This window comes from Misgurnus anguillicaudatus, chromosome 7 (genome assembly GCF_027580225.2).
Source record: "Misgurnus anguillicaudatus chromosome 7, ASM2758022v2, whole genome shotgun sequence".
In the NCBI taxonomy this organism is placed as follows: Eukaryota; Metazoa; Chordata; class Actinopteri; order Cypriniformes; family Cobitidae; genus Misgurnus; species Misgurnus anguillicaudatus.
This window is the reverse complement of record NC_073343.2, coordinates 15,479,993-15,507,290: the sequence shown is the minus strand read 5'-3', so window position 1 is coordinate 15,507,290 and position 27,298 is coordinate 15,479,993. Positions and strand designations below refer to the sequence as shown.

Below are 27,298 nucleotides of genomic sequence, written 5' to 3'. Positions count from 1 at the left end.
AATCATTAATAGTGAATAAATATAAAGCTTTTAAGATGATTATTATGTGATATTTATTTGGAGGGGGTGCCCTTTTTCAGTTTCAGTACATGCCCCTCAAAAGGTCTGTGCACGGCCCTGGTAAACATATAAACTCAATCAATATTTCTCCAAACATGCACGCCTTTGAACCAAATGCCCAGAGGGATATTATTTTGTAAAGAGCTTTCATGATGAGCATGCATTACATTTTTCTCAATGAATGCTGTTAAGTTAACTAGAAGCACGAGACGGAACACATGTGTAACATATCAAAACAACAACTTTACTTCCTGTTTGTTCATCATACACAAGTGTCCGGGTAAAACCCAGACCTTAAACATGTATTTCTTTTAGAGAACATCTCCCCTCTTAAATAAAGAAGCCCCCTTTTTTTCCCCAACTCTATGCTACAGCAGTAAGTAATAACTCAACACATTATATACTTCTTATTTCAGAACTTTTCCTTTAACTGTTTCAACTTCTTAATCATTATTATCTTTCTTTATTTTCTACAAGTCCACCACAGATCCCTGCCTTTTCTCCAAAGGCAACCACACGTTTTGTCCTGGCTGCAAAACTGGTAAGGGCCGGGCTCTGTGACGACTGTTGTAGTACTTTTGTTGTTTTCTCCTTTCTTTTGTTTCATAGCACTTGAACTCTCTCATTCCTGGCCAGCCTGTAGACAACTTTTTCGGGAGCTGAGGTAAACTGGCGCGAATTTGCCTTCCCATAAGCAATTGTGCAGGTGAATATCCGTTCCCCAAAGGCGTGGAACGATATGTCAGGAGTGCTCTTTCCTTATCTCCCCCTCCTTTCCACAGACTTTTAACAGTACCCACTGCACGCTCCGCTTCTCCATTTGCTTGTGGAAACAATAGGCTACTTGTCACATGATGAAATCCATAGTCAGTTGCAAAATCCTGAAAGAGAACTGAACTGTACTGGGGTCCATTGTCCGACACTACAATCTTAGGGCCCTATAATTTCCGCGATCACGGAATCGCGGACGGAATCGCGGAATTGGCTAATTAACACGGAATCTAGTATTAACGCGGAATTTTGCAGAATTGTACATATTTTGAATAAAATTATGTTTTTGTGTGGGAGACGAACGTATGTCTGGGGGAAATGCAGACCGGGGGAAGTAAATCTGGGCGACACGCCCCCTCCCGTCGTTTTAGACCTCCTCCAAAACACTGAAACCATGGCGAAGCGGCTCTCCACGACTCTGCTTTAGTCAGCGAAAAAATTAAGAAATTCGACGCTAAGCACTTAGTTCCAAGCAGGTCTCACATGACTTTTATGTAACCGGAGAACTGTTATTTTGGAAGTTTAGTCAACACTCTGTTCACGGTGAGCGCAAAGATACATGCACTCTCTCATCCATGTCTGTCTCACTGTACCTCTCACGGTCACGCGCTCACGCATCTGTCCGAAGTGCGAACACAAATCCTCATGTATTTGTTCAGTTTTATGCATTTCAAGCGAGCTGAGGCAAACTAACTATCCCTCGCATTTAAAATATTATCATCTGCATCATGGCGCCGCTCTCTGTCTCTCTTTCGCTCGCACGTGCAAAGAGCTGCGTGCTCATGCTGTCCTAAGTCAGATCACTATCCTGTGTATGTTGTGTTTGTAAAGTTATATGCATTTCAAGCGATTGTGTATAAAATATGGATCGCGTTCCGCTGGATTGATGTGTTTAAGGCACTTCTGAAGGCACCACTGCTTTGACACCTTGTTGTAGCCTCCTGCAACAACACTAAAAAACAATGCATTGAAGTGAGGTGTGTGTGTGTGTGTGTGCGCATGCGCGCGGGTGTATGTGCATGTGTAAATGCATCTTTTATAGTCATTAAGTAATCCTGTTAGCCAGTTTTTCCCCAAATCATTTACATTGTAATCATTAACATTAAAGGCACACTCTTTTTATGACCAAAATAAAAGTAAAGGGGTAAAAAAAATAATTGCCAAAAATTAAAACGGATAAAACGGAATTTGCAAAAATGAAAACGGAGAAAACGGAATTTGGGAAAAAATAAAACGGAATTTATAGGGCCCTCCCATCTCAGGAATGCCATGTCGACAAAACACCTCCTTCAGAGCGGATATGACTGTGCTTGATGTCGATACTTTAAGTCTTGCGACCTCAATGTACCGAGAAAAATAGTCAACGACAAGCAGATAGTTCTCTTTCTCCCAGAAGAAAAGATAAGTACCAATACATTGCCAAGGTCGTTCTGGAATGGGCGTTGGCAGCATTGGCTCTTTCGACGCGTTCCTGTGTTGAGCACAGACACTACACCGTTCCACCAGCTGGCTAATATGTACTGAAACACCTGGCCACCACACCGATTGACATGCTCTGGCCCTGCACTTAAAAAATCCCTTGGTGACCCTCGTGAAGAATTTTCAGCATCTCTTGCCACATGGATCTGGGTATGACGATCCTTTGGCCTTTCAAAAGGAGGTCTCCAGTTATGGAAAAATGCCCTCGTTCTTGCCAATATGACCAGAGCTCTTTCTGCAAATTACTTTTTTCTGGCCACCCAGACTGACAGTATTGGCGGATTTTTCCACAGACTGAGTCTGCTTTTTGTTCTTCAACTATTTGTTTCAGCCTTATTTCTGTGGCCGGCAAGCCTTGTACAACTGAATCAACGAACACCTTCAGATCTGCCTCTTGCTCCATCTCCTCTTCTGAGAGTGTGCGCGTAACAGGTGCTCTTGACAGTACATCAGCTTTGATCAGCTGTTTTCCAGGTACATGAATTATGTCATAATCATAGCGCATCAGTCTAAGACGAAATCTTAAGACACATGGAGGGAGTTGGTCCAATGCTTTGGTGCTCAGCAAAGAAACTAGAGGCTTGTGATCCGTTTCAAGAGTGAACTTTAACCCTAACAGATAGGGAGAAAGGCGTTCGCAACCCCAGGTCGCTGCTAATGCTTCTCTCTCGATTTGCGCATAGTGTTTTTCTGCTTCTAATAACCCTTGAGAAATGTAGACCACCGGCTTCCATAATCCATTCTCAGGTTGTTTCTGGGTCAGCACTCCTCCTAAACCAAATGATGAAGCATCTGCTGACAGTCTAGTCTCATATTTTGGAGAATACTGGGCTAACACTGGTGTTGAGCTGAGCTCTTTCTTTAGTTTCTGAAAGGCCTCACGCTGAGGTGTGTCCCAACACCATTCATTCTTTTCTGACAACAGATCTTTTAATGGACATGTGAATGAAGCCAGATGGGGCACAAATTTTCCCAGATAATTTGCCATGCCCATGACCCTCCTAACATCAGCTACACAGCTGGGCTCAGGCATATCCATTATTGCTCTACCTTGCTCGGATCAGGTGCGATGCCATCTGAAGTAACGCTGTGTCCAACAAACATTATCTTGTCCTTGGCAAAAACACATTTCTCATTCAGTGTTAGGCCTTTTTCTTCAAGTCTGCTCAGAACCTGATGCAACCTTTCGTTAAGTTGCTGTACGTTTTCCCCATACACCACAATATCATCTGCGTGACAGACAACTCCTGCACACCCCTCCAACATCTGCGTCATCCGGCGCTGGAAATGTTCCGGGGCCGAGGAAATTCCAAATGGTAAGCGGTTAAACGCATACCGACCAAATGGCGTGATGAATGTGGTCAGGAGCGAACTTTCCTTTGTCAGGGGAATTTGCCAAAATCCTGACGTGGCATCAAGCTTCGTAAACACTAGCCCCTGCTAACATGCCAAATGTATGATCGACTGCTGGTAAGATATGCCTCTCACGACGCATCCACTTGTTCAGGTGATGTAAAATCCACGCACAGTCTTATTTTTCCCTGAGCTTTAGGCACAACTACCAACCCCGCACACCATGGAGTCGGCTCTGTGACCTTGGATATCACTCCTATGGATTCCATACGTTGCAGTTCAATTTTTACTGTCACGCAGAGGGAGAGGAACTCTACGTGGAGAAGACAGTGCATAAGGTATCGCACCCTGCTCTAATTCAATCTTGTACGGCTCTTTCAGTTTCCCCAGACCCTGTACATCGAGGGCCTGGTTCCCAGGCCCATACAAGACTTTACTGGATGGAAAGAGTTTGCCATGAATATTCGTTGAAAAACTGCTTTCTGGGATTGCAGTAACCGCTGCTCCTGTGTCCAGCTTAAACTCAGTGTTTTGACCATTTAATCTGACTAGTTCAATCCACTCACTTGTCTCTATTGAACTCACCTCTCCCAAGAAAGCAAAGTCTCTCATATCCTGCTCTTCTCTCTTCTTTGTGATATCATTAACCGTTCCAGCTGACCAACACTGCTTTGCAAAATGTCCCTTTTTGTGACATTTACGGCATTCCGCTTCACGTGCGGGGCATTCTCTCCAATTGTGTCTTTTTATATTTCCACATTTTCCACATCCAGTTGATTTTTTTAATCCATTTTACTGGGTCCACTTTGTTTTTGCCATTTTACTTTCTTTTGTGACTGTTTTGGTTTTGAACTTAAAGCATGAACATCCCCTGCTACTTGTATTTCACGTGAACTTCCCCGCAGGATGGGCTGCTGTCTCTTCACAGCTTCACTTTGCCTCACTTTAGTCATAGCTTTTTCCAGGGTGAGCCCAGGATCAAGTTGCAAACTTTCAGACAATCTGGCATCCTGTATTCCAACAACAATTCTGTCTCTTATCAATTTGTCTCTTAATGCTCAAAATTCACAATGTTCAGCCAGTGCATGTACAGCAGTGATAAAAGCTTCTATACTCTCTCCTGCTTCTTGATTACGTCTGTTAAAACGTGCACGTTCAAAAGTCACATATGTTTGCTTAAGCAATGTCGTGTGAATGCCCTTTTCACTGTCTCATATGACTTTTTCTCCGCCTCAGACAGGGGAAGAACATTCAGGATATCTTCAGCTTCGTCACCGATAGTATACATAAATGTATTAACTTGAAATTCTTGTGACTGCTTGTCCAGACCTGACGCAATTCTATAACGCTCAAAGCGTCACATTCATTTGGCCCATTCACTCATATCACTGAAATCAAACTTGCCTGGTGGCATCAGCGAAGGCATCATATGTGGCACACTGGCTGCTTCATCATCCATTGTTGCCTCTCTTTATTTTTCTTGCTGTTTCTCACCAGCTCAATCGCCCTCTTTTCTCCATCTCTCTCTCTCGCGATTCCTCTGATCTCCCCTTTATCTTGCGTCTTTTACGATCGCTTTAATCTCCGTATCCTTCGCTTAACTGCGACATGCTCACACTCTCTTCCGAGAAGTTATAGTGGCATCGAAACTAACTGGTTGTTTTCCTCAGAACCATTTTTGTGTCAACCTCGTTAAGATTGCGCATTTATTACTTTTGAACAAAGATAAATATCAAAATTCTGTTCAGTCATTTCTGTGCGGCTCACTCCAAAGATCATCTGTGCCAAAATTCATAACATTTGAACCAAATTTGAAAATGGCCGCTACTGTAATGGGTGGAGTTTTACTGTACGGCATTAAAAACAATAAGCATGAGGAGAGCAATCATGTGTACTAAGTAGAATTTTCATAGATCAAATGGATCACCAGTTATAACCATTTGAACATTGAATTTTTGAGCTGCTGGTGGCGCTATAGAGTTAGTGCTAGAGAACCCATTTTTGGTCACATGACTTTAGGACCACCACTACAACTGTGCCAAATTTCATCATTTTCCTACTTACGGTTCATAGGGCTGCCATAGACTCCCATTGGGGAAGAAGAAGATGAAGAATAATAATACTGACAATTCCAATAGGTGCCTCAGCACCTTCAGTGCTTGGCCCCTAATAATACTGACAATTCCAATAGGTGTCACAGCACCTTCGGTGCTTGACCCCTAATAATACTGACAATTCCTTCCTATATAGCTTCGGTGCTTGACCCCTAACAAGACGTTGTCTGTCTGAGGTAAAAACACTGGGTTTACACATTTGTTGCTATTTTAATCACAATAGTGATTTAATTTGTTTATATTTGCCTTTTCACAAAGTTTGCGTGTTTAATCGCCTCCGCTGTCGCTGCGAGAAAAAAATCATTAAAGCGTAACTAAACCCCGGTCAGAGCCTGACTCCACCCACTGCAATATTTGAAAAATGCAAGAAAACTGGGCAGACCCCAACGGAGATAGAGGAGACGAACTAAGCTCGTACCAAGTGTGTGGTGAGATCGTAACAAGGGCGTGCGTGGTGAGCTTGAACCTGCTTACGTCACGAGTTATTTTTTGGACCCAACATCCAATAGGAAAATTCAACTGCAGTAGCCACCGTTTAACCTGAAGAGGGCAGCACTCAGACATTTTTACACCATATATTGTAGTATTAAAACACTTTATATCCAAATGTCAAAAAACTTACTAAAATCAATGAACAGCACTAATAAAGCATCATTCTTACAGATCATTAACTAAAAAAACTTGGTTTAGGGTTTAGTTACTCTTTAATTCATCTGTTTCATGATGTTAAACATGTAAAGTCATGCATGGACTCTGTTCATCTGTTCTCTTTTTCACAAATAAATAAACACATTTTACCTTGTATGCTCGTTTTGTAAGTTCGTGGTTAAAACTGAACATGTAAACAAAAACAATTATTATCATTAAAGCATGAAATGGCGGAATTGTTTAAAGTGAAAAAGTCTAACGCGACCTCTGGTGTGTGTGTGTGTGTGTGTGTGTGTGTGTGTGTGTGTGTGTGTGTGTGTGTGTGTGTGTGTGTGATGATTACATTGATTAGTTCATTACTGATAATAAACCCACATTATACTCGGATTTACATATTCATACTAGTACATTTATTTCATGCATTAGTTGACTTCAACAGTAACATTTTCAGCATTTTAGCTAAGGAATGATATTCATCACCTGATAAACAGCTATTTACAGTCCTGCATTACAGTTAAAGTTTGATTTTAAGTTTGTTTGCCAAAGTTAATAAAAAAGGTCAAGTTATTTTTTTGTTATTATTAAGTGAAGTTAATCCATTGTTCCTTAGCATTGCTGGTAAAATGACAGGAACCCTACACCCACAGCAAACCGAACCAAATCGGACCGAACCGTGGCTCCAAAACTGTAAACCGATCCGAACCGTGCCATTGGTGTATCATTACACCCCTAGTGCTTTGGCATTGTTCGGTTGAGCTGGTGTTGCAGGGACTGTTACATGTGTGCAGTCAACATTGTTGAGGGTTTTATGCTGAGTATTTTCTTGTTGTTGACTGGCCTACGCTATGGCCATTTTTGTACGCGGTTATTCAATATTTTTCCCGTCCTGTTGTAATGTTTTTTATCTGATCTTTCCCCACCACTTTTCAACACAAACTGACGCCCCTGCTGTCTAGAATTACCATGTCAGTGTATTGATTCATTGTCCCTTCATAGCTTGCAAGAGACATTTAATAAATTTATAATTAATATTAAATAAACTAAGCGTATTTAACTAAGACGTAGGCTATTTAATATAAACTGAGCGTATTCATCTGTCAATATGAAACGCGACTTGGCCATTCTAATTAATGATTGGAAGAACGCGTATCGACCACCGTTACTGTAAAATATGCACGTATGTCCATTTAAAGGGTCATGAAACCCCCCTCTTTCAGCTCAAGTCTAGCTCACAATCTTTTTGAAAAAATGCAACTGAAATGGGCGTGGTGGCTGTGAGAAGGGGGGGGGGGGGTGTTACGGCAGGGGAGAGGAGAGGAGAGGAGAGGGGGGAAACTCTCATCGCCAGTAGTTTATAATCAAAACAGCTAACAAGAAACATGAAATGTAACGTAAAATAAATAATGAACAAAAGAATCCACTTACTTTATCCAAGCGAGCGCAGCTGAGCTCATAGTCCGGTCCATCTCTCGTCGACGACGCGGTTTGTTTATATCCAATCTTGTATTTTTGCTCCGCGATCGTGCTCTTTATCAACTTCTCCAAGACACTCTCAACACAAAAAAGTCATCTGCAGTCGACGATCCACAATGAAGATGTTATATCTTACCTTTGGAGAGGTTTCTCAGCGGCTCCGGAGAGCCTAGCCGGCTGCTATGCTACCCAAACAAACAAACGCGCACGGAGGGGGCGTGGGCATTTCTCTCCATGCGCTTCTGTAGATTTGCGCAGAAGTACACTTTACTGCCGTAAGTTGAATCCTTGTAATCGTTTCATGATTGGTTACTACCCCTGCCCATCAAACTTTGCTGGCTATGCATTGGCTGGCTTTGTTTTGGCGTAATCCAGTCAAAAGCCTATGGTGAGCTGAAGGACATCTGGCTCGGCAAATCGGGGATCTCATGACATTTTGAGTTGTCAAACCTTTTCTGATTGGACAAAACAGAAAAATAGGGCGGGATATTTATCGGAACAGTCTAACGAAGCAGGAAGAGATGGATTTTCACTGATAAAAATCGATATTTGATAGAAAATAAACATGATCGATCATACTTAGCGGACCCGCGGATGTAAACAAAGGAGGATATTGCTGGATTTTTCACTTTTTTCCGTTGTTTTGGATTAAAACGTGGGATGCTTTTTGAAGAGTGGACCCTTACGTTGCAATGTACGTTGAAGTTTTTGGGAATTGTCAGAAATTATCAGAACCATATGGCAAGATATGTGAGTACCCACAACCATTTTTATATGCATTCCGTCTGCATTTCATTTAACCCTTTCCACACCAGTGTATTGATTGCAAAAATAAGCTCAGAACATCCCATGATCGCCTCACTCATCTACTGCGCGATATCACAGCTTGCTTGACAAGTCTGTCGTTGGGAAGATCCACGTGGTGTCATGAATAATTAAGAGAGTGTCTTCTCATTGGATAAAAAACTCAGTCTCATTAATAATTATGAGACACCGATGAGTCATCAAAGTACTATCGTGCTCTGCCACGTCACAGCCTGTGACGTGGACAGGATGAAGATTTTAAACCCGGAAGACGAAAATAGCGTATAAAAACTGAAATTTAACCATTTCCCCCCTACTATTCAATCTAACAGATGCTTACATTGTTTTCAGTGGTGTTCAACACACATACCTCTGTTAAAATCTCAGAAATTTTGGTTTAGGGTTTCATGACTCTTTAAACTCAATTTTGGTCAAATGTGGATTATATCATTACACTTGCAAGAATATGGTTACATGTGAAGATGCCGGACCAAGTATTTTAAACAAAAGGGATAGTTTGCCTCAGCTCGCATGAAAAGCATAAAACTGAACAAATACGCAAGGATTACTACTTTAGTTTATGTTTAGACTTTGGACAGATGCGAGAGCGCATGCACGTGAGACAGAGAGAAGCGCAGCTGCTTATGACGCACTGGTTTTATTTCAGATGCTAGGAGTCCAAGACGCGTGCATTAAGTCAATGTGCGTCCAAGAAGGAATCCTCTCTCTACAAGCTCTCTCGCGTAAAGTGAAGCCCACAAACCCCCATGCAAGGAAAAGCACACAATGTGCATGTTAATGTGAAACTATAATAATAATAATAAATAATAAGGCATATCATTTTTTGTCTTTAAATTTTTTTTAATCAAGAATCGAATCGTGGCCTTAGAATCAAAAATGTAATCGAATCGAGGATCTGGAGAATCGTGACACCCTTAGTAACGGATGGGGTGATGATGATCATCCACTGTCTTTATTGTTGTTAGCACCTCGGGCTGGGGTGCAGTCTCTTCGGAGCTGTCATTTTCTTGGATGAGCCGCGGAAATTTTCAAATGAGCGCAGAGAGATGCGACAGAGTTGCGAAATTGCAGGCGCGGCTCGAAATGGCTGTTATTTCAAACAGCGTAGCATATTTTAAACTAATAGGCCTAACGGTTAACCGGTTTCAACCGGCTCATGAGGCTCGGTGGCCGGTCAAGAAAATGTTTAGTTTTCGCCATCCCTACCCCTAACCTCCGCCCACATGAATACGTCAGCCGTCAGCTAAGCTAACGGCAAGCAGCGCTGTCGAATCACAACACACTAAACAAGCTAGTAGCTTGTTGAAGCTACACAATCAGAACTCGTTATGTATTTCTGAAGGAGGGACTTCATAGAACAAGGAAGACATCAGCCCATTTTGAGGACAGTGAAAACAGCGGTATACAGAAAAGTAAATTGTGTGAAAAATACTGTGTTTTTTTATACATGAAACATGAACACATGTTATATTGCGCACTGTAAACAGAACCAAGCTTCAAAAACACAGAAAGAATGGGGCCTTTAAGAAATTGACAGCTTTGTGGGTCTTTAGCTGCAAAATATACAAAAAAGTACAAAATAAGTTTGGCTGAATCAGTACTCTTGTTCAAGTAGCAGTAACAAAATAAGACTAACTAAACAATGTCCTCCATCCTCCTCTCTGTCATTCCAGGTGCGTTGTCCTGGTTGCTTTATCGTCACAGCATCTAAGCAAGAACATCAATAATATAAATTAGAGGTCAGGGCTTGACATTAACTTTTTGAGCCTTCGGACAAGTAAATTTGTGTTTCACTTGTCCATGCACAAAAGTCACTTGTCCGGGTAAAGATGTATAATATAATGTATTTTTTGTGTTTTGCTAATCAGTGGCGGGGCAAGGGATTTTTCAGAGGGGTGGCCAGGCAGGGGCCAGCAGTTCCTCTGGTGACACATAAAATCTCTATCATCCATCCTTAAAATACTTTTTAAGTATTATAGGTGTGTTAATAAGAATAATGTATAACATACAATTGCAATACTTGAATTTTAATTAAAATGAATTGAGATTAACATAAAATGTATAGTCATAATTCAACCTCATGTTTTTTAAACTATTTAATCAAATAAAACTTTTGAAATTTACTTTGAAACCAGGATTTATATCTCCCATTGCTGAAAATACTATAGAGACCAGAAAATCATGTGAATTTAGGCCACTGAAATGTATTTTACTAAGATTCATTTGGCTGCTTCTTGCTACTCTTTCTGAAGAATGCTGCTATATCTGCTGCCTTTCTCTTCATTTTTCCCATTTCAATGATTGTAGAAAAGCGTCACCTTTAATAAATGGACTAATCCGGTCACCCCTGTTATTAAGTGAGAAATGGACTGTTCCAAAACTTTCCGCAGTGTCCGAGAATAGAGCAGGTGAATGATAACGGGAAAGGAGATTGGCTGAATAGTCTAAATAGTTATAGTTTAAATAAGCAGGATTGATTCAAATCAAAGGAGGTTTTGTGGACTGTGCGTGTGCGTGCATTATACTAACCACACATCTATGCACATTTAATAAAGTCAACGATTTGAAAACTTTGAGTGAGACATACTTGTTCTAACCGGACAAACTGTAGCCTTCAACCAAACCCGGACTAGCAAATAAAGCAAAATAATAGAAGATTTTTCAATGATTGTCTGACATAAAAACACTAAAGCAAAACATTAAAACATTACCATGTTTTAAAACTTAGAATAAATGTATCTAGATTATCTGTTATATATATAAAATCAATCTTAAACCTAGCATTTACGCTGTAATGTTCGTGTGGGATTTTTAATGTACAGTGACGAACTCTATCAGATTCAAATCAGCTTTCGCGCAGCGCACACACACATAGGCGCGCCGAAAGAGAGATCCTCATTATAAACAAGATTTTAAGCCCATTATGTGTTTTTACCGAACGTTAGAAGAGAAAAAATAAGGACTTAAATCGGCTTTTTTGACACACAGTGAAGTCATTTATATTCACGCCGGAGCCTGAAGAAACATCACTCTCCACTCCATGCAGTCCCGTAACTCCCGCCCCTCAGGTTTAATGTGCGCACAGCTTGTTTAGTAACAATAACAGTACATGTAAACATGTGTGTCGGCGTGCTGCGCTCTCTGTTCAATATTCCGCTCGGTGTTTGAGCTGCGCGTTCTGCTCTGTCGTTAACGGCACATAACGTGAAGTAACATTGATTGAAATTTAACTTGTCCAGTCGGACAACTAATTTTCTCTTACACTTGTCCTACAAAAAATCCACTTGTCCCGTACAAGCGGACAAGCCTTAATGTCGAGCCCTGGAGGTTGACCCTGATATTTTTTTATTATCGGCCTTGGACGATAAATCTTTCCATTTGGCAGATAGATTATCCAGTTGGGTCACGTTAGCGCATTAGCATTGTGTTCCAAGATAAATGCACTTGAGCCCATTCAGCGACCCACAGACTGGTTGGCACACGACACCAAAGCACCGCAAGAGCAACCAGAGAGAAACCTGCTTCATATGCTGTTAAATCACTTTCGCAGCAACCCTGTGCTTCACGCAGACCGGTTGCACAAAGTCAAACACACAGTCAGCGTCTAACAGACGGTGAGATAACTAATCATCATTCCCTTTTTTAATGTGACATTTTGTTGTGTGTAAAACCCAGTGCCCAGCAAGTGTCACTCAAACAGTTCAGTGAGGTCTCATATCCGCAGCCCAGCGCTAACTACAATTGGCAACAACAAACTGAAACAAATTTACCTCACAAACAGTGACAAATTCCGCGACCGGCTCTTCCTAAGATTTGTGTGTTGCTGTTGGTAACTTACGATGTTTCCCCCACACTTAAACGTTCACACTGCAAACATTAATGCTCAATTCTGATGTTTTGCTCAATTAGATTTTTTTCTTTGACTGTTCACACTATGTGGCTAAAATCAGACAGCTGTTTGTGGTCCTGAATTGCATTGCATGCGCAAAAGAACAATACTACATCACACGCAGCACGCGGTAATACGGAAATTAATGTGCAGACTACCGAGCGGGTGTTGTGGACTTCATACGGAGCTGAGCAGACCGGCCAGTCGACGCGTTTTTATCTCAGTTCCGTGGGAGCGAACGATACGAGCCGAGGCAGTTTGCTCCCGGGTCACGTGCAGGTCTGTCATCTGGACAATGCTTCAGGAAAGTCAAACACACTTATTTGCGTGTTAGGGGCTATCATGTATAAGGCGATGTGCAACAGAAGCTTAATATTTAATGTCTTTAATGTTTTTAAATGTTTTTGCATACATGCCGTTGGTGCATATTTCAGCAATTGTGACGCACATCAATCTAGAATGACGTAAAAGTCACCTGAATTCCGATATGACTGTTCAGACTGAGGTCGCATTGCAAAACATCCAACCTGTAACTGATTTAGAACCACATATGCAAGTGGCTCAAATCAGAATCGAAAAGATCCGTTTTTGTGGTTTGTGCTGTTCACACGATCATACAAAGAGACAGACATGGGTCACACATGAGTAGAAAATCGGATTTTGATAACAGTGTGAACGTAGTCTTAATTAACAGTGTCACTCTATTAGGGCTGGAACGACGCGTCGACGTAGTCGATTACGTCGATTACGTAATTACGTCGATTTGCCGGAAATGCGTCGATGCGTCGCATTGTTTACGTTTTCAAATGAAGGCGGCTTCCGCTCCGACCGGATAATACAAGTGTTATACCAAACAGCCAGAACGTGATCAAAAGTGTGGGAATACTTTAAGCAGAGACCAAATAAAACACATATTGTGTAAAACTGAAATGGCATACCACAGCAGCGCAACATCTGTGCATGATCATCTTAAAAGATAAACAACCTGGAGCTCTCCGACCTCAGAATGACGCGACGGCAGCGTAAGTATTTGAATTTTTACAGTAAGTTTTTATACAACAATAGAATCAATGCAGGCATATATAGTGCTTAATACAGCTGTGTTGACATCTTAGTTTAATACGAGCTGCGAGACGCCTGACAGACACGACATTGCATCGCGTCTGGGCAGTATGTTGAAACAGTAAATAAAGAGCGGGACATGTTTAACTTTTTATATTAAGAAGTTATGAAATAATAAGTTACTGTTACACTGAGATAGGCATGTGCCCGCGTGCACTGAAAGCCAGCTGGCAGCGCGGAGTTCCCATAGCTTATTTTTTTGCTATGTGCGCAGATATTATAAAAGCTCGTCTCGTTTGGTATTCCTGACATGCGTTTATTTAAAGTAACAGCAGCGTAAAGGCCGTTTATAAAATATTAGAAGATCATACTAACTAAATTTGTATATACCCGAGACTTAAGAAAAGTTAAATGTTAAAGTTGATGCTAAATGAGAATGCAGTAACGTTACTACGGATAGTAATAATATTAACAGTAATAATATAATGGTTACATTTTATAATAAGGGTTCATGAATCACAATGAACTTATTTTTACTTCAGTCTGAACTAATGCTGAGTAAATGCATGTACTAATCATAAACTAATGAAGAGTCATCATTAAGTACAACATGACATGTTTTTTAGTTAATGTATTAATAAACAATGATTTCATGTGAGTCATTTTGTAGTTAATGATGACTCTTCATTAGTTTATGATTAGCACTAGGGCTGGAACAATAAAGAGCGGGACATGTTTTTATATTAATAAGGAGTTATTATTCAGTTTGATTTATTTTTATTTTACTTCTTTAATATGAATATATTTTATTTGTTTAAGGTGAATAATGCCCCTTTTGCACTGTTTATGTTAGGCTGAATTAATGTTGGACTTGTTTTTATGTGATTTGTTATATTTTCCTTGGCACTGGCACTGTTTGTGTATTTGTTTAATTGAGAAAATGCTTCAATAAAATGTTGGCATTAATAGCAGATGTTACATTTATTATTTGTAAAAAAAATCTTTAGACTATTCGATTAATCGAAAAAATAATCGATAGACTAATCGGTTGAAAAAATAGTCGAAATTTGCAGCTCTACACTCTATGCCCAGCAGAAAGCTGTGTGCTCGCATATGTTTGTGTGAAGGACAAGACACCATTCTGTTTTGATGATACATGCCTCTAAGCAAATATATCACTTAGGCTTTGCAATTGTTGTGTTTTTGCATTGTTTTTACAACGCCAAAACAGAAGTATAGACACACATCTTTTTTGGTCTAATAATATATTTTTAACTTTAAAGGGGTGTTATTTCATGCATTCTGACTTATTAACAGTTTAAGAGTTGTTTCCTCATGCTAAACATAAAAAAGTGTCAAAAAAGACGTGTTACAGAGTATTTCTTTGCAGAATGCACTTCATCAGGTTTCGTAAAAGTTTCGCACAACTATATAAATACTTTTTTTTGCAATGATTACTCACAAATGTGGTGATCAAACATTTAAAATGACATGACAAAGATTTGTAATATTGGCAGGTGTATTTAACAATAAACTTTATTATTCAAAATGACTCTGATATCAGTGCATAAAACAGTAAACTTGACCTGTTATAAATAACTTAAAAACACAAACAGAACAAGGGTGTTTTTACACCTGCCTCATTTAGTTAGGTTGAATCGTCTTGGTACGCTTTCAAACAAACTCTAGAGCGGTTAGTTTGTGGTGAGAACACGATCTGAGATCGAACCGACCTAACTGCAAAAGTACTGCGCATTTTGGACTAAACCAGCTGCTGTAGTTAGCTGCGCAGTGCATTATTGGATGTGGAAGTGTTTGTTGACAGTTTCTATTAGCAATATTAGCACAATGACAGATCACGGACATACCTGAGCCCTTTCTCAATGTTAAGAAAGGATCCTCGGATGCCAGAATTTCCCACAGTGTTTGGCATGGACTTTAGAGTTTTATAAAACTAAAGCATCTGCTCTCTGCCTCTTTTATTTAGGGAGGGTGTAAAGTTGGGCAAGCTTATTTAATCAATTACTTTGAAATGAGTAGGGATCTATGTGGCATCGATTATTGATCACGAAATCGATGATCATCTGGGTTTATTCATTTATTTTTTGTGTTTATGACGGCATTTGGATGTCTGGTAAGCATCACAAGGGCCCGTGATAGTAAAGACTGGGTGTGTGTTTGACGTTGTGTTGAGCTACGTAAACCGGCGTATGACATCACATCAGTAACGTTACCATGCATGATTCAAAAACAAACAGATAAAGTTTGCGCACCTGCCCTGCGAGAACCCGCCGACCGCGCAATGCTGTGGAGCCGAATACACGTCACATCACTGAGGCACTTTAGTTTAAAAGGATGCCGTCATTTTGAGATTCACTTTGGTATGACGAAAATACAGTCAGTCAGATGCAAAATGTACAGCGCCGTCACAAGTTCCCTCGTATCATCTCGTATTTAAACATCAAATGTCAAGAGATACCAGAGAGCGATATCTTGACTGAGAACAGGTGAGAGGATGACACGTCACACGACACAGCTAATCGATAAAACAATAGCAAAAGCTGTTTAATTAGGGCTGGGTAAAAATATAGATTCATCAATGCATTGCAATTATTTGTTTCTCAATTCAATATCGATTCATCAAATCCTATGAATCGATTCAGCCCCCCCCCCGCCAGTGGCGGCGCTGTGGGCAACATTCTAGTGAGAGCGTTCAGCGTTGTACAAGACGTGCTTTATCAAAATGGAAAGATCAAAGATGGCAAACAGCAGCACTTCTTTCAAGCCTGCACCATCAACGTGATCAAACATTAAAAATACTACACACATTATTTAAAAATATACTCGGGTACTTAATTGCTTGTGTATTTACTTATTATTTAATCGATATCAAAGCAAGTAAATCAACATCGAATTGAATTGAAGCCACAAGAATCGAAATCGAATCGAATTGTGAAATTCCTAACAATACCCAGCCCTATGTTTAATGTTATGTGCTTTGGCTGGACGTGTTTCAAAGCATGCTGTTATGTTTACATCCACAACGGAAGTTAATTCTTATACAGTCAAGAGTGGAAAACGATGAGCAAAAAATCTTTTCATAACATGTTTTGTATCATCTGGACATATATGTAAAAGATGTTTATTGGAATTTTTTAAATATTTGATATATTCAGGATTTTATGAGTTGTAACTCCCAGGATACATTTCCCTATTAAGATATAAAAAAGGACTAAGTCATCAGTATTTATTTTTTATTTGCAGCAAAAATTATGTGATTCTGACTTCCTCTCATGCCATACATATTTTTGTACAACATGTTTACTTGTAACAATACTGTATATGTAAATAACCAACTTAATGCAGGTAGGCCTAGCTAATTAGTTCTGAATGGCTTCATTGGTGATTTTCCTCCCCCACCTGCAAAAAAATAAATATTTTCAGATAACAATTTGGGAAATTATTTAGCAATTGATTAATTTTGTATACTACCTGAACTACCCCTCAATGTAAACTATATGCGTGTCATGCAGAGGCCTCTTATCAGCTGCAATTCAGAGGAATGCATGCCTGGCATGGGGAAAATTACCTACAATACCTTCATAATTTTTCTCAGAATCTGAAAAATTCATTGATATTGGCGCTATAACTCATATTCGCTCTCATTCCTTATACCATAAAATGATTTGTTGTGAAGTTTCCAAAGAAAATATCCTGTTTAAATGCTAAGATGAATATGAATATCAGTTTGACCTGCAAATTTGGTCATTTATTGCATTTTCAATTCAAAATACAAATATAGTCAATGTTGTGGTTTCTGAAGGAGAACAAAACTTCCTGGGTTTTTGACACAATATGTCGGAGAGCGTTGCTAGAATATGAATATATTGTATTGCAATAGGTAGCATTTAAATATTACCATTAAATCAAAACTAAAAAACAGATTTATAAATGAAAAAGTTTAATAACGGTACTGACTTAGTTACAATTGAAATGGTTACACTATAAATGCACAAAATGGTAAATAATATGTGTAGAATTAACTGTTTCCAGTGTATGTGTGAGATATTACCGGATAGTATAGAGAACAGAGAAAGAACGGGGGAAAAATGAAGAAAGAGAGATACCATTGAGAACTGGAAGCTTGGCCTAATGGTCTGAGCCAAAGATCTCAGGTGAAGAAGAAAAGCATAGAGAATGACCCACATGGAGACCAGCCTGAAGAAGCAGAAGAGCAGAGAAAAAGCAAAAGGTCCAGAGCTCATGAAAATATTGTCCTTCATCCTCTATCCATTGACCATGTGACTAAACCCAACATGATACATTCAAATTGACCAATCAGAAGATCACCTTAACCCACCACTTTACTTGACCAAAACCAACATGAGACATTCAAACTGACCAATCAGATGATCACCTAATTTGGCAGCAACTCTGCCAATATTCAGTGAGCACAGGAATGCAGATGGTACAGGATGGTGCGGGATGGAAATGGGGGTTGTGACAGAGTAATAAATTCCTATATTTTTTAATCTTACACAAATAATTAGTGGCAGTAGGGCCATTTTACAGGCACTATGAGGAATAACAGTTTGTTACATACAAAACAGATACTTTTTTTGAACCATCATCATGTCGTCGTTTTAAAGGTTATTGGTCACATATGTCTATCTTTATTACCAAAATAATCAAATAACTTCATTATAAATTACCAAAATAATCGTTAGGGACAGTCCCAGATTAGTTAAAAACAAGAACTGACAGGCTTATCATATCAAAGTATCGCAACAGTAGCTGTGTTTACATGGACATTTGTAATCCGTTTAAATGATCAATCTGAATAAAAATGCTCCATGTAAACACCTCAATCGGACTAAAAAGTGCCAATCTGATTAAAAATCTAATCCGCTTGTTAGGGGTGGTTTATACCGTTTGTAATCCGCTCAAAATGACATGTATACACTTGATCGGATGGATAACTGAAACTGGGATGCTCTGCGCATGTGCCATCTTTTCTTTTTTTAATGGCGGTTGGTAAACCCACTGAAAGGTGCATTTCTGCCACCTACAGGACGGGAGTGTGGAGCATATGCACACGTGCAATGACGTAGACTTGCCGTATAATGACATGAGACGCAAATAACTCGAGTTTCTTTTGTTGAAGAGAGTCACAAGAAGTGATTGTCTTGTTAATCTTGTTCCTATTATCCTTCCAATTCCCCATAAAGTGATACAAGACAGACAGCGTTGTCCGGTCAGTCCATTATTTATTCTCTGATTCACAAACGCGTGTGTTTGGACTCGCTCTCGCGAACGGTCTCTGGAGCAGCGCGTGAAGTAAAATACGCTTTTTGGGCACACGTGATTGGGTGTTTTTGCTGCTGCTTTATAATCAGTGAGGCACAAAGCAAATCTTGAAACAGCGTTAAACTATATTTGTGCAATGTGCGCATGTCAAATGATCAAATCTGATGTAAATCTTGTGTCATATAAACACGCACATCAATCCGATCACATTATTAAGGGTGTATTCACACCAGGAAAGTCCGCTAGTTCACTTGCTTTGGTCCGGACCAAATGTTTTTTATTTTTTTATTTTTTGGTGCGGTTCGCATTCACACTGCCCTTTTTTCAAGTGAACCAAAATATGTAAACAAAACCACATGTGTATTAAGGTCATTCATTCATTGGACAGAAATTATCACGTGGGGGAAAGCAGGAAGAGCAAAATAATAGAGATAATTCATAATGCAATACTTGTTCTGTTACTGATTTGGTGTTATCAGCAGGTAAAGCAAAATACCGACACTATATTGAGAAGCACACAATTTAATTTCATCTAAACGATATTATATTATTATATATATTTTGCAAAGACAGCATAGACAGCATGTTCTGACAGTTGCGCTGTGCAGATGATGTATCAGGTATAAAGTTATCAGGCTTTTGCGCTGTACAGATAGAGAGATGCGCTGTATACGCGGCTTTCATTATTCATACAAATTAGCTATTCGGATTATTCAGATTGTTCAAACACAATTATTTCAGTCCCTCCAGGATTTCGCGATTTATTTTTGTGATTTTTGCGATGCAGTAATTGCGTGGCAGTAATTTTTAGAAATTTGCGCAAAAATAGATATTTTTTCTCTCCAATTACGATACCAATGCGTGTAAAATATTAAATGAGAAGTTCTCAAGTAATTAAATAATAAGTAAACAGTCAGTGATATATTAAGAACAGAGAAACAAAATGAACATATGAAAAATAAATACAACCTCAAGATACAGATACACTGTTTGTTTTTTATTTAACCTAGACAACTGTCATACAGTGGTTTGCCAAGATGATTTAAGGAAAATGTTATTAAATAATTAACCACGTAGGGCGCATAAATATTTTATAAATGCTTGATAATAATGAGAATATATGAATCAATCCTTATCGCCAACACTGAGAGAGGTGCGTTGCGTAATCTTGTTTTTTATGGTTGTTTCTTGAAAAGTTTGAAAATTACTTACCTACAGTAATGCACAATAGCCACAAGTCCAAAGCTACATTTTCCCTATAATGTGTGTTTATTTTTTGTTTTATTATTATGCGTGTATGTGACCGGACCATTCAAGTTCAAAGCCTTAAAGGAAAAAGATCGGTCTTCACGCGCTGACAGCATGCACAAGTTTGCTAACGCTGAGATGAGATGGTAGTGGACAGATGCCTTTCTTTTGTGTCCCAAATTTTCAACAACTTAATATAAGGACTAAAACAGTAAATTGAAATGCATTATGACATTGCTTCACCCAGTTTTTGTAATTTATGTGAGACAGCAGATGCGACACGCAGCTCACAAAGACCTTTCACGTATGTATCCTCATGAAAATAATGAATTATACTAGATAACAATTAAAAACGTAAAAAAAATGTAGTAATGTGCACAGGAGATTTTGATTGACTGTTATTTGTGGGGCGCGGTGTTGCTGGTGATGGGGTGCAGGGTGCTGGAGAAAGATTGAAGTAAAATAAAGCCAGAAATGTTTACCAAGTTGTCTAACTCTGTATCTAAGAATATTAGATAATTTTATAAAAAAATATAATAAGACATTTTAAATTACTGATATTATTTTGCCATGAAATAAATAATGCAGGTTGGCAAGACATTTCTTTTGATTTTGCGTTTTGTTCCGCGATTGCGGAAAAAAGTTAACCCAGCTAACAAATTTATGTTCTGAGAACGTTTTCCTAACGTTCCGTTTTGGTTGTGGGAACGTTATTTGGAATGTTCCAAAAACGTTAAAATGTCCAGTTTGCTTAACGTTGCTAGAACGTTATTTTATGGTTAGCATAACGTTCCTACAACGTTCTTACCACCTAAATTTCATTAAAAATATAACATTCTATAAACCTTAATTTGGAACGTTCTAAGAACGTTAAAATGTCCAGTTTGCTTAACGTTGCTAGAACGTTATTTTATGGTTAGCATAACGTTCCTACAACGTTCTTACCACCTAAATTTAATTAAAAATATAACGTCCCACAAACGTTTGTTTGGAACGTTCTAAGAACGTTGAAATGTCCAGTTTGCTTAACGTTGCTAGAACTTTATTTTATGGTTAGCATAACGTTCCTACAACGTTCTTACCACCTAAATTTAATTAAAAATATAACATTCTATAAACATTCATTTGGAACGTTAAAATGTCCAGTTTGCTTAACATTGCTCCCACAACGTTCTTGCTACCAACATTTCTTTTTAAAAATACAACGTTCTGAGAACATTTATTTGGAACATTACAAAGTTTAGATAAAAAAATGTTTTTTGAGCTTAGCAGTGATCCTTCATTCTCTTTTAACATAATTTTATTAAATGATAACATTCCAGGTGCAACGTAACTCATTAACAGATCAAAATGATATAAAATGTAACAATACTTAATAACATAATACTTACGACAATAAAATATAAATTGACAGCAAAACATAACTAGCTTTAATAAAAACATTGAATCAGTGAGAACTTTATAAATTTGTGTGTGTGTGGGATGTAGGTGCTGAAAACTAGCACTGTCCATGGCCTGTGTCTTCATGCCCCATCTGTAAAGTAAATAGAATAAAATGTATTAGATACAGTGCAATTAGTACGACAAATATAAAATCTTAAATCAAAACAGCTATTATAAACTATAAAATATTAGCTAATCTTTTCAAGTTTTCTGGTATTCAGAAACAATATATTTTATAAAATGTAAGTAGCTATAAAACTGTAATAATTTTTTTTACATTTACACAATTACAAATTAAAACAGATTTTTATGGCATTCATTAAAAATGACAAATAAACATCTAACCAAAATGAATTTCCTTTAAACAAGAGAGTGTTTGGTCACTTCTAACTTTATCTCTAAATGGTACCATTGAATGAATGGGGCTAAGCTAAATGCTATCGAAGCGTCGTGGCGCACTCCAGCGCTTATGTGCACGCACACAGATGATAGAGGTATGTATCAACAATTCTTAGTTAAGGTAATAACATATTTTAATATTGAAAATGAGTAGACTATTCCTTTAAGTAAGCGTTTCGACGTGTGTGCAGGAGGCACTTATTTTAACAAAACGCATGATGCACATGGTTCACATAACGTAACAAACACATATTTTAGAAGAGAAGTCACCGGTCGCCACTGCTTAAATACTTATTTTTGGTCACATGGATAGGATTAAGACATTCAACAGTGTGTACACTCACAATAAAAACAAAACATTGTTCCTTTTTAAAATAATGAATATGCACTTTCAGTCATCTCGTTTTTGTAAACTGAAATAAAACTGTATTTTTGTTATGCATTTTTGCATCTTTGATTTAACTAATGTGTTATTATTAAAAAAAAATGTATAACTTTATTTATAATTCTGTCATAATTCTGGGGGGTGACTCACTCTTGAATCACGATAAGGAACGTACTTCAAGGTGTCTGCAATGCACTCTTCTTACACCTTAACTGGCACTTTTGGGTGGATCTTTTGGCAGGCCTCATAAAAAGTTTTGCATAAAATAAGTAACATTTAAGTAACAAGGATAAAAAAACTAGCATTTCTTTACAATCTCCTTATTTTGTGAAAACTTGTGGAAATTTTTGGGCAAAAATAATGTGGACCTCAAAGAACAAAATATTTGTCATGATCCCTTTAAAGAAACATTTCTTAAAAGAATAGGTGATGCTTAAGGGCTAATTATAGTTGTGCGTATGTCCTTCAGCATAAGCTATGTGTTGGTTTTAGGGCTGGGATAAACGATTATTTTTTAAACGATCTAGCGATTATTTTTTTCGATGCATCGATTAATCTAACGATTCATTTTATCTGTCCGATTCGACTTTGATTCGATTCTCGATTATCTCCCCATTAATTAACTAATAGCAATTTATACATGTTGATTTACATATCTGAATGTAAACATTTCAATATATGTTCATTGCTCTTAAAATTTCAAAATAAAAAAAAGACTATACAAGTGCAAAATAATGCATTCTTAGTCAGAGGTAGCATTCAGTAAAGCATTTGCAGCTCATACTGTGCAGTTTAGTAACAGTATAAAAATCTCAAGTTCAAATTACTTTATTTTACATGCATTTATGAGCAAAACCTCTTTAATGTGCCTTTTGATGGTCAGTGTAACTTTTATAACTTTTATTTGTTTAATCCACATTGTTTTCGTGCTGTTCTAGTCCATTTAATGACAGATATAAACACAATTATAGACTTAAGAAGCACATATATTATTAAATCTCTTTCTCTTAAGTTTGTTAAGATAGATTAGGACTCATTTACTGCTGGATAGAGAGTGAATGAAAGCGCAGTCTTCTGGCAACAGTGACATATTTCATTGCTTTCTGTTAAATTGCTCAAAATCATGATTGTTAAAACACACTTGGCATCACATTCATGATTTTATGGTAAAAATGACACTTTTTCGCGTCAATCCATGAGCATTTAAACCATAAACAAAGCACTTTCACATAATTGAGCGTGAGCAGCGCAGCAGAACCGACGCAGAAACGATTGCAGCACTGTTGCTACAGAGCTGCGAGCTCGCGCTGCTCATGCGGCAGGGTGCATGCTTGTTAACATGGGCGCTGAAAAAAGCACGCGCCCGCACGTACTGCTCACACTTGCTGTGTGAAACCGGCATGGACTGAAGCCACTCGCGTTGCTACTATTCTACGGCGCCACCTTTTTGGGTCTGATGAATCGACGCGCATATTTTGCGTCAACTTATTTTTTGCGTCGACGTCGTCGATTACGTCGACGCGTTGTCCCAGCCCTAGTTGGTTTTCATATATAAATCTGCGTCGACGCGCAAACACAAGCACAGATTCCTGGTGGGCGGTATCCTCGCTAAAACCACAGAAGCATCTCAACCGCAAAAGAAGCAGCTTACTCAGTTAACTCACAAACGAAAACGAAGAAGCAGCTTGTTGTGTATGTTTTGAGAAGACCAGCAGTGATGGAAAAAAATAGGCAACTTTTGGTGCAGTTTGAGTTAAAACACTCCTCAACTTGGCCAATCTTTTTTCTCACCGTCGCAAACGGAAATGCCTACGACACATGTTTTTTATATCTGACAGGAGGGGTTGTAGTGGATCAATCACAGTGCTTGCGGTCCGCGTAGAACTGACGCGCTGTTAACATTTTGGTGAGGTGCACATCAGGCTACAGATAACCTACAGCATGGCTACGTGTAGACCTTACGCACAACTATAACATAGGCTTTAGAGCAACCCAGGCTCACTCGTGATACATGCCTATGCCTAAATTTCTGCATACCCTGAAATAAGTTACTCCGGGTACAAATCGTTGCAGCTTTAGATTAAATGTCCACTAGAGGCGTACAGGTGGCGACTAACAAAAGGGACAGTATTGAATATTTTAAATCCTTTATGTTTTAGTCAGCTGTGTTTCATTAAAATTAAAAAGCAAAGAGAACAGTGTAAGTCAGTATGCAAACTTTTTTTGCTTTTTCTGTGGAAAATTTTTGGATAATTCTGCGGAATGATTTTAAATATTTAAAAAAATATATAAGAGAATTTAAGCCGTAAATATTGCATCTAAAATAATTACTTTTTAAAGGCTTACAATGAAAATGAAAACACCAAACCAAACAAGTGCTCTGAATTAAATTGGACCAACACGAACCAGATAGATAGAATTATAGTTTGTATATAAAATTACATATATTATTGTTTATAGTGTTATAGTAGAATAAAAAGCTTGTGTTAAAGGGACATTCCACTTATTTTTTTAAATATGCTAATTTTTCAGCTTTTCAGTTAAACATTTGATTCTTACCGAGAAAATATGAAGAGTTTGGTTCCAAAACGCAATAAATCCATTTTGACAAATTTCGGTAAAAACGTGTTTTCTATACCAAGAAAGTGACAAGATGAAAACCACTCTTTTCTGTTACAAACTTTCACATAGCATCTTTAGGTTATAAAAACATAAAAAATTCAAATCCATAACTTGATTTTCAAAGATTTATTATAAAAACGAATTCTTTTTTCCACAAAATGCAATAAATCCATGACAGTTTTTTATTTCAAAATGCTATAAATCTATTAAATCAATGTATAAATGTGCATTCATCTTTACCATTTTATATTTATTTAGTTGACTAGTGGTATACAATGATTAAAAAATAAACATTAATGGCATTAACCAAAACACTTACTTTGTTATATTAAGAACACAATGTTTTAGCATGAGAAGCTTGATGCTGTCGGGAGAACAAGCAACCGAGTGCCTCTCGCGGAAATTATTAGATGTTGATGGCGTACGTTTCTTTCCCGCCACAGAAAACCATCACAGGTTTGGCAATGCTATTAAAGTATTATTTTGTTTTGTTTGTTGATCACGAAGTACAAAGTAGATGAGGAAAACTAGGACTCCGTGTACTTAGCGCGCCCGCCATTGTTTGTTTACATTGCGTGAATGGTCCGCTGTAATATCAGAAATGGATTTATTGCGTTCTGTAAAAAAGGGGGAGTGGCGTTTGTCGCATTTTGGGAAAAAAGGGAGAAAAGATGACAGAATATCACGGCGGGTATTGGATTTTGCGTAAAATTAATTATTTACTTTTAACTACTGACCTGATATAATACTGATTTTGGCAGTAACTCATTTTTTTCAAAAATGGCGTTTATCGCGTTTTGGAACCAAACTCTTCATATACTCTCAAACTGGCGTAATAATCAGTGAATTTGCTGATGTAACATGGCTGCAGCAGGCGCAGTGATATTACACACTGCCCGAAAATAGTCCCCTTGGTTACTTTCAATGGCAGGGGACTATTTTCGGGCAGTGGGCAATATCACTACGCCCGCTGCAGCCATGCCACAGCAGCAAAGCCACTGACCACCACGCCTGAATGAGAGCATAGTCCCAACCATATCTGCCTAGAAAATTGCAACTTTTAATTTCCGTCGGTCTTAATACACAATGTAATTACAGAAGAGTCAAGTTTTAAATAGGAAAAATATTGAAACTCTTTGGTTATTTTTTAGCACAATGCTAATGGTCTAATCAGATACAATGGATTGGATCAAATATTTAACTCTAGGCGAGCTGGAAAATGAGCATATTTTCAAAAAAAAAGTGGAATATCCCTTTAATACATTTTTGTTGTGAAATTAGCATGTATGAAGAATTTCATCATCTTTTTTACAACGCAATGTAAACCAAGGCTTTGAACCGGTTCAAGGAACGAAAACCAGAAACTTTTGATGTTTTGCAAGGAACAGAAACGAAACCAGAAACTTTCCAAAAATATATGTTCCAGGGGCCGTATTCACAAAGAATTTTATCTTACCACTAAGAGTACTCCTAAATCGCACTAAAAGATTTTAGCTAGGAGTTCTCTCTTAAAAGTTATTCACAACGCCTTTCAGACCTACTTTTAGTAAGGAAAAAATATAACTCTTAAACTAAGAGTGAGTCTTCGTTGCTACGGATGACGTCAATTCTCATGCACGAGCTGCCTCGCAATGACCACGGTGATTGGTTGTTAGATGACAGGGCTGTCATGCGTAACATAACACAGACGCACCAAATCATGGAATTACATCGAAATATGTCTGTGTCCTACACAAAATAATAATAGTAATGCCATCGAAATGCATATATAAAAGAAAAGTCGTGAATGAAATTAAATACCCAAATGAAAACCGCCATTTCCCTAATAATAAAAAACGACATTGCATTAACACTTGCTTGATTAATTTACATCCTATTAGCCTAAATAGACTACTTAAAGCAAGGAAATGTTGCCCATATTGAAGAAGCCTAATGTAATAAATAAATGACGGTTATGAACTCGCCAAAACGGAAAAGAAAGCCCAACTGGACGCAGGATCAGTTACTGCTGCTGTCCCAGTTGGTGCTGGAAAAAAGAAACATAATAAAAGGGAAATTCGGCACTGAGATATCAAGCAAAACTAAGCTTGGGAGACAGTGATGCGCGGGTCAATGTACAAAACAACCGGCACCCGACCAATGTTTTCAACTACCCGCCCGCAACTCGGACCGCAAAAAATATTAAATAAATATACCCGACCCGCTCCCTGGCCCGCATTT

General features: G+C 38.3%; 1 protein-coding gene and 1 long non-coding RNA gene across 8 annotated transcripts in view; one reads left to right on the top strand and one right to left on the bottom strand.

Moving 5' to 3' along the window:
- Positions 1-27,298, top strand: part of cln8 (CLN8 transmembrane ER and ERGIC protein) — a 128,429-nt gene that overhangs the window by 24,454 nt on the left and 76,677 nt on the right. The window lies entirely within an intron of this gene.
- Positions 20,878-27,298, bottom strand: part of LOC129418299 (uncharacterized) — a 29,978-nt gene continuing 23,557 nt past the window's right edge. For 3 of the 4 annotated variants that reach the window (XR_012370514.1, XR_012370515.1, XR_012370513.1), the window contains exon 7: positions 20,878-21,763. This is a non-coding gene — a long non-coding RNA (uncharacterized lncRNA). The remainder of the gene's footprint in view (positions 21,764-27,298) is intronic. The other variant, XR_012370512.1, reaches the window with a different exon arrangement.